Source organism: Embiotoca jacksoni, unplaced genomic scaffold, assembly GCF_022577435.1.
Source record: "Embiotoca jacksoni isolate LCO1_2020_lvr unplaced genomic scaffold, fEmbJac1.0.p SCAF_74, whole genome shotgun sequence".
NCBI lineage: Eukaryota > Metazoa > Chordata > Actinopteri > Embiotocidae > Embiotoca > Embiotoca jacksoni.
In genome coordinates, this window is record NW_027185430.1 from 353,611 (window position 1) to 368,534 (window position 14,924).

At 43.4% G+C, this 14,924-nt stretch overlaps 1 protein-coding gene across 3 annotated transcripts in view; it reads left to right on the forward strand.

Annotated features, from left to right (window-relative positions):
* nlgn1 (neuroligin 1) overlaps positions 1 to 14,924 on the forward strand; it is a 318,255-nt gene that overhangs the window by 133,939 nt on the left and 169,392 nt on the right. The gene's annotated exons all lie outside the window — the stretch shown is intronic.

Below are 14,924 nucleotides of genomic sequence, written 5' to 3' on the forward strand. Positions count from 1 at the left end.
TACATGTCAATGTGGCTTATCCTGAGTGTTAATAATGAAACTTCCTCCTCACTTACTTTACCTCCTGTATTACTGATTTTATGTGCTGTGGATGATCATATTTAAGAAAGACAAGGTTTAATTTTATATTCTGTCTCTTTATTTCATTGTCAGTCTCTTACTGAGAGTGAAATACTTTAGTTGAGAGGAAATCCATGAATGTTGTTGGTTCATATCCTAATGTCTAGTTCTGCTTCTTACCTTTTAAATAAAAGTCCTGGTTGACCAGACATCTTTCTTAATTGGAATCTGAGCTCCTCACTTTGATCGTTTGGTTGATTAGATTGTTGCTGATTTGTTTTGATTTTAGCAGTGGTCTGGTGCAAAGTAGTTTCTGCAGCTATCTGCTGTGATTGCTTTGTTCATCACAATGTTTCCAAAGATTGGATCTAATGTGTCTTTGTGGTGAGTTTTGTATTGTTTTGTATGATGATAAGGGATGTTTATGGCACACGGACGTTTTTCGTTCATATCTCAACTTTTATTTGAATTTACATAAAACATTGTTGTGTATTAAAATAGTATAACATATCAGTATCTAGGTTATTCAGTATATCAATGTTTGTTTGGGGTATTTCATGTTCTGACAGATATGTACTGACTCACATGTATGTTGAAAAGCAATCATTGATGGCAGGGCTGAATTGTCTTGGCCTGGTAGGTACACTATTGTGTTTACCCTCCAGTTAGGACTTACTGTCAAATGCAAAAAAATAAGATAAATGTATGATTTGTTAATCTTCTTGAACCTTGATTGAAGTGTCAAAATTACAAAGAGAAAGTTAAAACAAAAGTTGGGTTAGTGGCAAAATAAGAATGAAAAGTTCACAAAATATTTAGGTAAATCATTTTGAAACATTCAACTAGAAACAGTCGGATTAGTAACAGTTGATTATTATCAGTGATTATCAGCAGAGACGTATGCTTCCGTCAAGTTGACGTAATTTCCCAAGAAGTCCGTGGTTGTTTCAGAAAGACAATGGCAGGCCTCATTCTGCACATGCTGCAATGTGTGTGTGGCTTCATAGACAAAGAGTGTGTGCTCGGTTCGTCTTTCTGCTCGTCAATGCTGATGTCGTGTCAACCAAGAATCTGCAAAAATTCCACCAGGAAATGCAAATATTTGTATCTTCAGTTCCCAAATTATTATAAAGTGTAATTAAAAGGAAAGGTGGCCATCATGCCCTTCTTCCAACTTTGAATGTGTTAATTCATTTATATTAGGTTTTATTTTGTTGTTATTTTTGTTGTTATTTTTGAGTGAACAAAATATTTCCCTTGAATTTTTTTCTTTTGAATAGAGGTTCAAGAGAATTAACCAATCACAGATTCTTGTTTTTATTGCATTTTATAACAGTTCCAGAAATTAAATTTGCATATTAAGTAGCCTTTAATTTACCATGGAAAAGCCTTGTTTGATTTCCAGTCCCTTTTGTTTTCATCCCCATCTCCGTTTCTGCCTCCTCTGTCTTATCTCTTCTCATCAGCCTAAGTCCTAATTCCTTTTCTCCTGTGAGTGGATGTCACTGCCTACCCAGAGGGCAGGTGTATACTGTGACACATGATGGAAACAAAGGTTCACTGCTTCCATACCATCCCTGTGCTAAATGAGATTATGCTTTCATTTGTTTGAAGTGAAGGAACTGATTTCATTCCATGTCCATTTGGTTGCTGCGGTTTTGACCCTCTTTCATTAAACTATACCAGAGAATAGGTGCAGGGCAATATCTGCCTTTCAGTCAACTAAAATACGGATTGCCTGGTTCCATACACCATGTGCATGCATCGATTGGTGTGTGTGTGTGTGTGTGTGTGTGTGTGTGTGTGTGTGTGTGTGTGTGTGTGTGTGTGTGTGTGTGCGTGTGTGTGTGTGCGTGTGCGTGTGTGTGTGTGTGTGTGTGTGTGCGCGTGCATTTGAAGAACAATCACACATGCGTTTGGGTGATTGTTTGAAAAGAGCTTTTACAGAACATGAATCAAATATTAATTTTGTCTTCAGGAGGTGTGAGTTGTATCTGTGTTCTCTCAATTATTCAGACCTTGATCTCTTTTACATGACTCATTTGTTTAAATTGTAAATACTGAGTATCAGTGAAAATACTTTTGCGTTCTTAAATATTGTTTGATGAAACACAGATATGAAATTATAGCTGGAAACCAGGTACTTAAAAACTGAAACACTTGAATATAATTTTTCCAGCTTTGGCTGAGTGATTGTGTTTCCAGTCTTTTGGACATATAACAGTCAGTCACCCGGTGACTAGATGGACAACCTCCTCAGCAACCTTCAAGCTCTGCCAAAACCACAAATGTGCATATTAAACAAATCACTCCATCATCTGCAGTTACCACTCATGTATTCCTGTTTTTTCAGTTTGACTGTCATGAGGATTCTGAATGATATCAAAGTGTGCAGGACAAACATGCATTAAGTACATGTACTCTACTCACGCTGATGCATACATTAACAACTACAAGCATTTCTCAAGTCTAAAACCTGCACATGTTCAGGTCCCCCTGTTGGGAAGTGACAGTCATTTCTTCGGAACCAATTTGTACTCAATTTACACCTTTTCTGTAGAGAAATGAAAATAGTTCAAAGCATTAGATAGTTACATAGATGGAGTCGGCATCCAAAGTCAAATCCGTTGATTGACAGAAAACAACAGTTCAAAAATGTATCAATTTAACACAGCTGTATTTATGTCTTTTTGTATAATCATAAATTTATCAATTTTGAGTTTGTAGTCTTTCTCATAAACTCATGAATAGAGTCAGTGATAGATTGATCAAGGATCTTAGTGGGCTCCGTTCAACGGTCTCGAATGCTTTGAGGAAAATTCTGAACAGTGAAATAAGTAAGTAAAGCTGATTTAATATAGCAACTTTCACAGACATCACAAAGTGCTGCACAACAATAAAAACAAAAGAAATATTTTGATTTTAAAAAACAAATCAATAATCCCCACAAACAACAACAGAGCATTGAAATACAATCACTGCACAACATGAGCTGAGACAAAGGCGAGTTTGAATAGATGTGTCTTGAGTTGTTTTTTTAAAGGCACTGACAGAAACTGAAAAGTGGAAAAGCACTGCACGGAGTTGGAAGCACCACTTCAAAGGGACGATCTCCTTTCGTCTTTAAACGTGTGCCCAGGAGAACCAGTAAGCCCTGGTCAGATGACCTGCGTCCAGATGACTGGTGGTATAATGATGGAGCAGGTCAGCGATATACAAGAGTAGATCAATAAGTCCTGAGACTGATGCTCGTACATGTGCTCTGAGCACAGCACGGTGACGTGCACGGAGCAGCAGAAAGATAAAACCCTGATGAGTTACTGGTACAAACTTCATCAGTTCATCATCATCATCAGTTCCTGAGTTCCTCGTGTTTGTGAGCAGCGTTCTGGCGCGTGTGAGACGTTTCACACCTGAAACTTGATCAAAGAGTTTATGAAAAGTTTCTGGGGAACAGAGAGACGTGTCAGGGAGACCAATCAGGTGAGGAGCAGTGAGGAGCTACAGTTGTGTTGTTGTGAGTAGAAACTTGTGTGTTTTCATTACGCTGTGAGCGGCGTGTTGTCATATTAGAGAACCCTGTTACCATAGCGACACAGTTTGGGTCATTAGAAGTGAACGTTTGTCCTCAGACGCCTCAGAAAGTCCCAGCAGAGCACCGTGGTTTCACGCCGACCCTCAAAGAAAACCCAGCTGGTTCTCCGGATGCTCTTCTTCCGGTGTTGGACGGAGACGTTCTGCCCTCTGAACCCTGAATGTCTCTAAGAACACCTCTTCAGGCTGGTTGCTTCATTGTCACAGCAGAACACTGCTCACAAAAATGTGTGTAACTCAGGAACTGATGATGATGAAGTGATGAAGTTTGTACCAGTAACTCATCAGGGTTTTATCTTTCTCAGTCTCAGAAGTTATTGACCTACCCTCGTACCATGGAGGGCTCTGTAGGTGAATGTCAGTGAAAACGATGTACCAGTTCCATCTTTCCAATCAATGGTAAAGATATCACAAAAGAGTACAAGTGATGAAAAGATAGTGACTACAAGATAAAGTGAGTTAAGAGCAATACGAACCAACAACAATCAGTCAATCACATCTTTACCTTTAAATTGTTTTAGATCCTTTAGTTCCTTGAATTAGTTTCCCTCCTTTCCATCCCTTCCTGTCTTTTTCTCTTCATCTGCTCTGTTTTCCTCTCTCCTCTCGCTGATGTACGAGCTCTGAACTGCTGCAGGCCTCATAGTGTTGAGGGTAACTGTATCCCTGCTGGTTAACACGAGGCACTGCTGTTTGCTCTCAGATTAGACTCTATGTGGTTGTGTTTACCCCCCTGGCAATGGGCAAAAGCACAGGACTTTACCTTACCAAACATGTGATAGTGTGTGTGTGTGTGTGTGTGTGTGTGTGTGTGTGAGAGAGAGTAACAAGGAGAGAGTTGATGTGGGACTCTAAACTATTGGGCTTTCAAGTCACTCATCTTAACAAGCTGCAAGTTCCATCACAGACAATAGTACAAGTTTGATCTCATAATTATAACGTTAGTTTGGTCCCGATTACATGCAAAAACTATTCAACTGTGATATGTCATAATCCAGGAAGTCCATTTAAGCATTCATTCAACCTGTATTTGAATTTTCATTAAGGGTGGCCCTCATGTACAACGGCATCGAGTCAATTACAGAGCAAAGAAAAATAAAAACAATAGCAGTAATCACAGCAATACGACACGCTGACAGAGATGAGGCTTTGACACAGTTTTGACACATGACCATTAAAATGTCAGATCGGGGAAGATTAACCTGCAAGATTAATTAGAATCCATAACAATATAAAGTAAAAACGTTACAGAAGCCTTAAAATAGAAGGAAGATAGTTTTAGTAGATAAAACGGAATAAAATACAGTGTGGAACATGAATTGACAGCCAGTCAATTATAGTCCAGATTCATTCAGTCAGGGCTGTAAGAATACCGACTTTCACTGGAGGAATGTTTGGTGCATTGTCGGAGAAAAAACTGGAGAGCCAACTAAAACAGCATGCAAGGTTTGTTCAGATATGAGTTACATGAATAAACCAACACAAGTATTATACCTGATTGTGTAAGATTAATGTGTCATGTTTACCAATCAATATTTCAACTATTCGTGTTTGGAGGCGGTTTGGCGTGGACTCTGAGAGCCTCATCGTAACCCACTCAATGCTAACCTTACATGGCATGTTAGAGAGGACCCCGGACTGATCTGCTGCAGTTTGGTCACTGCTTGTATCCTTTACATTGGCTCATGTGAGAAAACATCCAATGACGGAATGTTTCCTGATGTCCTGAGATGAGATAATGAAGGAACCGATGAGGTCAGCTGAGTCCTGACCACACGGGACGAGAGCAGTTCATAAAGCATCATCCATCCGTATCTTGCATCTCAAAAAGAGATATTCAGAATTCTTCACTTCACGACTAGAAAGCAGTTTAAATTATTTGAACACCTTTCATCATCATAACTATAAACTGCCCTCTCTACCCCCCAGTTAGCCACTGTTGGTTACAGCGTACCGTTGACCTCAGCCAGCACCTGTTCACGTGGAGATGCTGCTCTGCTGACAGGACTCCCTGCGCTCACACCGGTGATTTGTCTCCTCGGCCTGTTGTGTTGGTATGTGAGAGTGAGCACTTTGCAGGAAGCTATTAGTGGCTTTAAATATGTAGAGCTGCTGACGCCAAGCTGTATTTATTGGTAAAGGGCCTTGGCTACAATGGATTTGGCCATGGGGCACGTATATAGCATGCTCCTGTCAGTGTGTGTTCCTGGGTGTGTAAGAGCTGGTGTGTGCAGACTGACTGTTCATGAAACACATGGTATAGTGCCTTCAATGTTACCAATAAAATTGGCACAAATTCATCCATGTCATCTTACTTCTTCTCCGTTTGCGGTTTGGTTGGTTTTGTTGGACTTAACTCTTGACTACTTTAGAAGATAAGTACTTTGATGTTAAAACAAGTGATGAATGGTAATGTTTTGAGGATCACTAGAAGGTACTGTCATTATATTTTCATGTCAGGGTCTGTCGTGCCCTGAACACATCTTCATCCTCATCTGAATATAACATGATAATCAGGAAGTTGTGGAGCTGCTAAATATAAATAAGAACAGATCTAATGCTCCAGCATGCACCAGCGTGGCTCTCTGACACAAAGGTTGACTCGAAGTGCCGATACATAAGACGGATACCTCCTCAGGGCTTGGCTGTTAGACTCCTGAAACGCGGACTGTGCCTTTAAGGCCAGGCCCTCGCAGCGTTGAGTTTGTTTCAGCGCAGCCAAAACCTTTAATCATGCTGATTGATGAGGTGCATTTCCCTGACTCAAACCTTCTCCAAATACCCCTTCCATTCCAGCCATACATCAGCCATTCAGCCAATTCATCAAGCCTCTGATTGTTTTAAGATATACCTGGCCAGTAAAATATCCATTTCTCTGCACAGCGCTGCTCCTCTAACTCGGTCTCAGCGCTGTGATCACATCTGAAAAGTCCTGGCTCGAGAAAAGAAAAACAAAATAACAGCAAGCAGGATGTTGCTGTTTCAAAATTGATTGATTTATCTGTATTTGTTTTTTATTGAATAATCAATAAAAAATATGTCTGTCCAGAATTATTGTAAATGTAATGTGGATTTTTAATGACCCTAAGAGCTCTTTGATTAATTCAAGTAGAAACCAGAGAAAAATATACAAATCAGGGGCAATTCTGTGATACAAGCTTAAACAAACAGCTTTATCATGACTTCTGTGGTCAGTGCAGTGATTTAGTGTCCCGTGATATGGTCCAAATGATGAGGAATCCCACACAGTGTATGCTTATCATGCCACACACACTCAGGAGACCATATATTCATCAGATGCAGCTCACAAGGCTTTAATTGTATCCAAATTAGGACTGTGTGTTTGTTTGAGGAGCATTTCCTCTCACACAGGAATTATCCCTAATGTTTACTCTTCCCAAATATTACTCTCTCGCCCTCCCTTCCTCACTCTCATATATTATGTTCTTTCCTTTTCACCCTCTGCAGTAATTGGGCTTTACTGTTTTGTTTTTTTTTGTTGTTTTTTTTCTTCTACTGGCTAAGTGTTGAGGACTATTATTTTCATGCTTATTAATTTCTTTCTCCCTGAAACAAATACCCCGATGATTTAAGTTCATTACTCTTTCTGTGCCTGTGTGCCATCTCTCCTCCCCCCCGTCCCTCCTCCACTGCATCCTTTCTTGGTTGTAACCCTGACACAGAAAGTTCAGAAACTCATGGAAAACATCTCATCTTTCACTTTTAGTCTTCATCGGTGGGCAATGATTACTCACCTTTTATGTTATTTGTACATTTCTACTATATTGATATATACTTTATACCTGTTAAAGGCTGTAGGGAGAACCCTGAGGTATTAATTCAGCTCTATTGAGCCCATTTGCGTGCCAAAGCCAGTATACAGTAAGGATAGAAGCTTTAACGTGTTGTGACATATCTGTTTTTGCATCCTCTACATTAATTGTGTGTGTGTACCTTCAGCAGACCTCTGCCGTGCTATTTGGATGTTCTCTACTGCAAATTTGCCAAATGAGGCTCAAACATTTCCTCTGCTATTTTAGGGCAGAGTGAGCAGACCTCATCGAGATAGCCTGTAATATTTCCCACTTTCACACTCCTGCCCTGTGCCAGAACACCCCTGACAGCTGAGAAGATACAGGCTGTAAGATATCTGAGATGTGTACCGACTATCTTGGGTATTTTCTTTATCTTGCTTCAATGTAAGCAAACTGAAAGATAAATTGCAGGATAATTTCCAGCACGTTCCAAGAAGTCGCTTTTTGCCATAATGAAATACCCACATATGAGCTGGTTCAGTGCAATCAAACCTCAGACCAGAACCAGATAACATCATCAAAAAACATAATGTTCCATCCATTTGGTGTGAAATTGGCCCAAATATGGCCATCGATTAGAATGCCGTCTGCTCCAGTCATTGTGGACCCATTTTTGATCATTTAATTACAGATTTATTTTTAAAACTGAATGCTTGGAGTGAGAGCTTTTATTATATTCTAATACATAGTGTATGTTATAATCAGCCAGTTTTACAGGTGCAATTTCTGTCCTATAACGGTCTAACTGTTTCAGCCTCGCTGAGAAATCATCATTATGATCTGCAGTACTGGGTGTGTAACACTATTTGAACATGGCTGATGACAGCAGGAGTTTGGCTCACCTAATAGCAGCTCTATCATGTTGGCGACAAATAATCTTCTTTTGAGCATTTGGAAAAAAGGAAATCTGTTTGATTTTTGTCATTGTCCTGGTATCATGTTGTAATGTCCTGGTTGTGAGGTTCTGGTTGATTGGTTGTATGTTTTTGCTCATTTGGCTCAATGTCATTTGATTAATGAATAATTCAGTGAGTGGGCAGTGATGCTAATGGAGGCTATGCTATGCTAATGGTGATCTGGCAACAGTGGGGTTGACGATGCGAGGCTTACCACAGCTCTGCTGATATGACACGGATGGGATAAATGTGGCTGGGGCCAGAACAGCAGACGACCATCTGGGCCTGCTTCACAGCAACAGGCGTCTGTTACCACAACGATCACACCTTGTCACCAACCTACCATCATCCACAAGATAATCTGCATGTTTCATGGTCACTAAAAGAGAAGGAAATCTGATCCTATTAAAATCAAGAAATATAAATATAACAAGAACAAAATGTTACATAGGAGATTATCAGCAACAAAGTCAATACTGTGGGAAAAACAAAAAGGCGAGAAAAAAAAATGCTTAATAATAAAACGTCTGCAATAAAACAGGAGGGACGGTGATGAGATCCTCTAACAGACACCGATCAGCAGGTCCAGATCTTTCTGTGATGAGCAGCTGACTTTTCATTCAGTGTCTGATGAAGCTACCTGTGAATTCTGCAGGACTCATTCAGGATGTGACAGCTCACCTGAACAACAGGACTGGAGGGAGATCCAAGCAGAGATACGCTGGAACCACCCAGAGGCAGCAAAATGCTGAGTTTTTAATTGCTGGTATTTCGGGGCTCCTTCTTGTTGTTGGCTGTCAATCATCATTCAGTTCATTCAATAACTCAGAAGTATCATCGCTGGACAAACGATATGTCTGAATCATTTTCCCCCAAAATGGTTCCACGGGTGTAAAACCTCGTTCTCTACGTATTCTTTGGTTTCCTGCATCTCCTTCATAATAAGAGCAGCCGTCTCTCCAGATTTGCGCACCTGATTAATATGTTCCTTTCAGTCGTACTAAAATACACAACAATCACTTCTCCTGTTTCTACTTCCTGGTTCAGTAAATATCGTTGCAGGTGATAAATTGTTCTATTTGCATGTTTCTCAGTATTTTGCACCTTCAAGCAGAAACGACCAATATTACATATTCATGCAGGCAAACACGCAAAATAGACAACGTGTGTTAAATTGCACATTTGAAAGACGCAATCCTCACTGCACGTCTTTAGTAGATCTGATTGGACATTTTTTTGCGGGTTGTTTGGAGTTTGCATGTGATTTTACACACGCAAACCTTCAATAAATCAGACCCCTCGTGTTTTGGTCATTCAGACTACAGTTTGACCACATGAATACTCCACACAGATCTGGTTCTGGACATCTTTTGGTGTAGTTTCCTTACCGCTATGGAACACCAATGTCAAGTTTATTCTAAAGGTAAAAGTAATGAAAACCACCCGACAGAAGTTGAAGAAAAACCCTGTAGCCAGAGAATTGCTTAATTCCACTTGGACTTTGTATCGCCACTCTTCCACTGTCTGGTCTACAAACCAAAAGAGGCAAAATCAAGTTCTAACTCTGCAAAACACAACATATTCAGGTTCCAAAGAGGCCAAATGAAACCGGTAGCCATTGCCGATTCATGCATGTGCATGCTTTCTGTCACTGACACACTATGAGCTAACATCCTCTCTTTCCTGTTCTATTTTACCGTGTTGTACTTCTCTTTCTCCCCATTGCCTTGCTTTTGAACTGTCAAATTAACTACATTGTTACGTGGTTGGGTGTTTTTCCAGGACCCAAATGCAAGCTCACAGACTCAAGGTTTTCAAGTTCCAAAAATACAGTCTTTATTGTCCAAAAAACAAACAAAAAACTACAAACCAAAAGGTGGCACCGAGCGTGTCCACTTTACGTCCAGTCGGGAGGGCAACTCAACCGACAGCTCCAGGGGGACACGGGTAACAGGACAGCCGGCAGACCAGCGGAAGGGACGGCGTCAACAATCTTCCAAGCCGGGAGGGCAACTCCACCGACTGGTGATTTTGACCTGGAATATCCGCAGGAGGCACAGAGGCCGGAGGAACGGGAACAGGTACAGGACTGACGGAGAGCTGACGGGGAGCAGACAGAAGACGGACGGAGAGCAGACAGAGGACCGACGGGTGGCTAACAAAAATGCACCGACAACCAGAGTTGTGCAGGGGCAGGTTACATATAGTCTGGGGAGGTGATCAGGGAGATGCAGCACACCTGCAGGTGGTGATCAGGGGTGAGTGGCTGCATCTGCTGGGACTGGTGAGGGGCGTGGCCACGGGAGGTGAGGGGCGTGGCCACAGACAAAGACAGGGGACACAGGAGGAGAGGTGATCGGGGGCAAAACTGAACTCCTGACAGTACCCCCCCCTCAAAGGGAGCCTCTCGGCGACCCAAACTGGACCGGACGGGAGGAGGGGGGACCGGAGGAGGGACGGAGGACCACACTAACACGAGACAGGAAACCTAGGTGGACGGAAGAAGGCCACGGGGCAGGACAGGTTCGGGGGATCTCTCCGGAGGACGGCCACGGGGCAGGACGGACTGGGGTGACCGCTCCGGAGGACGGCCACGGGGCAGGACAGGTTCTGGGGATCTCTCCGGAGGACGGCCACGGGGCAGGACGGGTTCGGGGGACCTCTCCGGAGGACGGCCACGGGGCAGGACGAACTGGGGTGACCGCTCCGGAGGACGGCCACGGGGCAGGACAGGTTCAGGTGACCACTCCGGAGGATGGCCACGGGGCAGGACGGGCTCCTGGACCTCTCCGGAGGACGCCCACGGGGCAGGACGGGTTCGGGGGACCTCTCCGGAGGACGATGACGAGGCAGGGCTTTGACCGCGATGGAGGACGGAGCCGGAGGGACGACACTCCTGGAGGGCGGAGCAGGAGGCGGGGCGGCGTCCGCGCCAGAGGCAGCAGGGGCCGGGGGCGGGGCGTCGACCACCCTGGAGGACGGAGCCCGAGGCGTGGCGACGACCGCGCCGGAGGATGGAGCAGGAGGCGGGGCGTCGACCCATCCGAAGGCAGCAGGAGCTGGAGGCAGGACGTCGATGACCCGTCCAGCAACGGGGAACGAAGGAGCAGCATTACGCATAGGCCATGCTGCAGGTACTTGAGGGCCAACGCCCGGGCGGCGTCCGGATCTCTCGCCGGCGCTGCGGGGGTAGAGAGTTCGTAGGGGGGACCGACGGGGCTGTGGGCCCGCTCGTAGCGACCGACGGAGCTGTGAGCTCGCTCGTAGCGACGGATGGACTGACGGCTACACGTCCAGAGATTAAGGGCGCAGCAGGACCGGATGGCCGGTGACCCCGGCGTCGCCGCCTCCTTCTGGGGGGGTCCCAGAAGGCCAGGCGGGTTCCCTCGAACCCAGTCCGGGGTTCAGCGGAAACCGTGTCATTCAGGCGGGCCTGATTGGAAAAATATTTAAATAAAGTCATGTATTGAGGATTCGAGTCTGTGGCTGCTGGGTCCTTCCGTGGTCAGTGCATTCTGTTATGAGGTGGGGTGTTTTTCCAGGATCCAAATGCAAGCTCACAGACTCAAGGTTTTCAAGTTCCAAAAATACAGTCTTTATTGTCCAAAAAAACAAACAAAAAGCTACAAACCAAAAGGTGGCACCGAGCATGTCCACTTTACGTCCAGTCGGGAGGGCAACTCCACCGACTGATGATTTTGACGGGGGATATCCGCAGGAGACACAGAGGCCGGAGGAACGGGAACAGGAACAGGACTGACGGAGAGCTGACGGGGAGCAGACGGAAGACGGACGGGTGGCTAAACAAAAATGCACCGACAACCAGAGTTGTGCAGGGGCAGGTTACATATAGTCTGGGGAGGTGATCAGGGAGATGCAGCACACCTGCAGGTGGTGATCAGGGGTGAGTGGCTGCATCTGCTGGGACTGGTGAGGGGCGTGGCCACGGGAGGTGAGGGGCGTGGCCACAGACAAAGACAGGGGACACAGGAGGAGAGGTGATCGGGGGCAAAACGGAGGACAAAACTGAACTCCTGACATACATATGGAATACTAAAAATACTAACACTGAATATACCAGCTAGAGCAAATACTTTCTACTAAAATGCTACTAATTCTACTAATCTTGAATATACTAACAGAACTGCAGAATGTGTGTAATGTATGCAAATATATGTAAGCATTAAAATGACTTTTGAGCTTTTATTTCCTTCTACTTATCTAACTGCCAGCATTGGCCCTGTAATGTCTGAAAACGCATAGAGCTAACCTTTTAAGTCTACGAGTCGATGTCTTTTTTAGAAATAAAGAAGCAGATATTAAAAACTGAGTGGCTGCAACGACAGAATTTTTACATTTTGTGTCAACATCCCCCAGTTATTAGGTGTCAGTATGAGCTTTCAGACTTTTTTTCTTTTTCATTTCCTTCATTTGTATCTGTCTTCTTGCTTTTCTCTACACTTCCAGTCCTTTGCATCGTTTGCGTCTGCTTTCCTTCTGCTGTTGTGCACATAGCAAGACGTAGTGCATTATAGGTTGGTGAGGTTTCTGTGATTCATATTGGTTTGTGAAAATCACAGCTTTTAGTATTTTGTAATTATTTTTGGACGCGACTTTTCAAATCCAGAAAATTCAGCAATGGAGGGAATACCTCAAAGCCTGGATTTCGAACAATAAAGAACACAGAAACTCTACCCTCAAATACATGAATGATATTTTTATTCTGATTGGTTCAAGAAGAGACTGCAGGAAATATTCACTCATAAAGTACTCTTTACCCACTTAACAGTTTTTGGGTTGCTGTGGCCAACATGCAGTGAGTGAGAGGCAATTTACAGCCTGAGGAGATCGCCATTCCTGTCACTTTATAATGTTTAGTTCACCTAAGATTTTTTTCAAACCTATCACTGTCATGTCGTACATCTGCCAGACAAACATCCAAACAAACGGCATGTGTACATACTCGTGTGTGTGTGTGTGTGTGTGTGTGTGTGTGAGAGAGAGAGAGCAGAACCCCCTGTGACAGTGTTATTTATTGATCAAAGCATTGGCTTGGGCCTGTGTGCGACTGCATGCTTGAGCATGTGTGTGTAACGGGGCTAGTGCAGAAGATGGACACGCGTATCGGCAGGATCAAAGTGTGTGATGTGTAACACTTCTGAAACTACACATGTACGGGGTGGACCGGTCCCATCTTTAAGCAAACTGTGTGTGATGATGTTTCTTAAAGTCTTAATGTTAAGCAACTACATTTAATTTACCAGTGCGATGTATTTCCTGGTTTGGATCTGTTCAGGTTCTCAGGCCTGTCAGCCGTTCTGCAGCCCGTTGAGAAACTCACCATATCTGCGGATACCAAATAAAACCATTGGCAACAAGCAATAAAGAAGACAGAGAGAGCGAGGGAGAGAACGATGAAGAGAAAATGTGATTTAAGGCTCGATGGGGGTTGTCCGCCCTGCATGACAAAAGCCATCTGATTGGTTATCAGCACGAGCCACAAATCTGCCGTCGCCATATTTTTAGAGGTCAGATAGGAGCGTCTTGCTGAGACACCAGGCGGCCAGGGAGGGGAAACAGCATGAGAGTGTGTGAAAGTGTGAAAGAGATGAATGGTGTGTGTATGTGTTTGGTAAGTCAGATATTAGTTTGGTCAATACATGGCTTTTATTAAATACAGATATGTTGACCATTCTTCTCATTATACTGTCTGAAACAAAGGTTTTGTTCATATTAAACAAATCCGCAAGGAAATTGAATGATTGTTCACATTAATAGATTGTATTTCATTTGTATTTTGTTGTCATTTCAAAAGTTGTTTTTCAAGAATACTGATCAATAATATGGCCTAAAGACAATTAATGGTCAGTTCATGGTGGAAAACTGTGCAATCTAAAGACCGTTGTGTTGGAATTGGCAGTTTTGCAGCAAAAGAGCTACTCTGTGTGTGTCTCTTCTGAAACAAGATTAAAAAACAAGAATAAGAGACATAACGTGTACGATGTGCCATCTCATCCAGCTGCTCTCCCTAAAATCTGTAAAGTGAGAGAGCGGACCCAAACAACCAGCATGATATTGATAACTTCAAGGATAAAAATGCCATCCATCAAATGGCACCCTGCAGCGCCTTCATCCCTCTAATGACAAATGACTGTGTACGCAGATAGTCTAAGTGCATCACCCCTGGGCTCCTGGGGGACTACTACTCACAAACCTTCTCGTTAACTCAGTGATCCTCTCCTTTTTGTCTTCCATTCTCTTTCAAATTCAGACGTCTCACTGCTAAATAGTCTATTTTACAGAATGCATCTGCCATATCGCCTTCTCGCTTTGTTCTCAAACAAATCCCATAATCCTCTCAAAGGTCAGCCTCCTCTTTTCTCCCCGCTGCTCCTCTCTCCAATTGCCGTGTATTCACTTGCTTTTCCCGATGGAAATAATAGAACAATATGGAAGATAAAAGAGAACGAGGAGGTGGAGGAAGATCCTGTTGTTTCTCTACATCTCCCTCATGCATTACTGTTCACTCTTGCTCTCTTGTTTTAATTCATTTGAATTC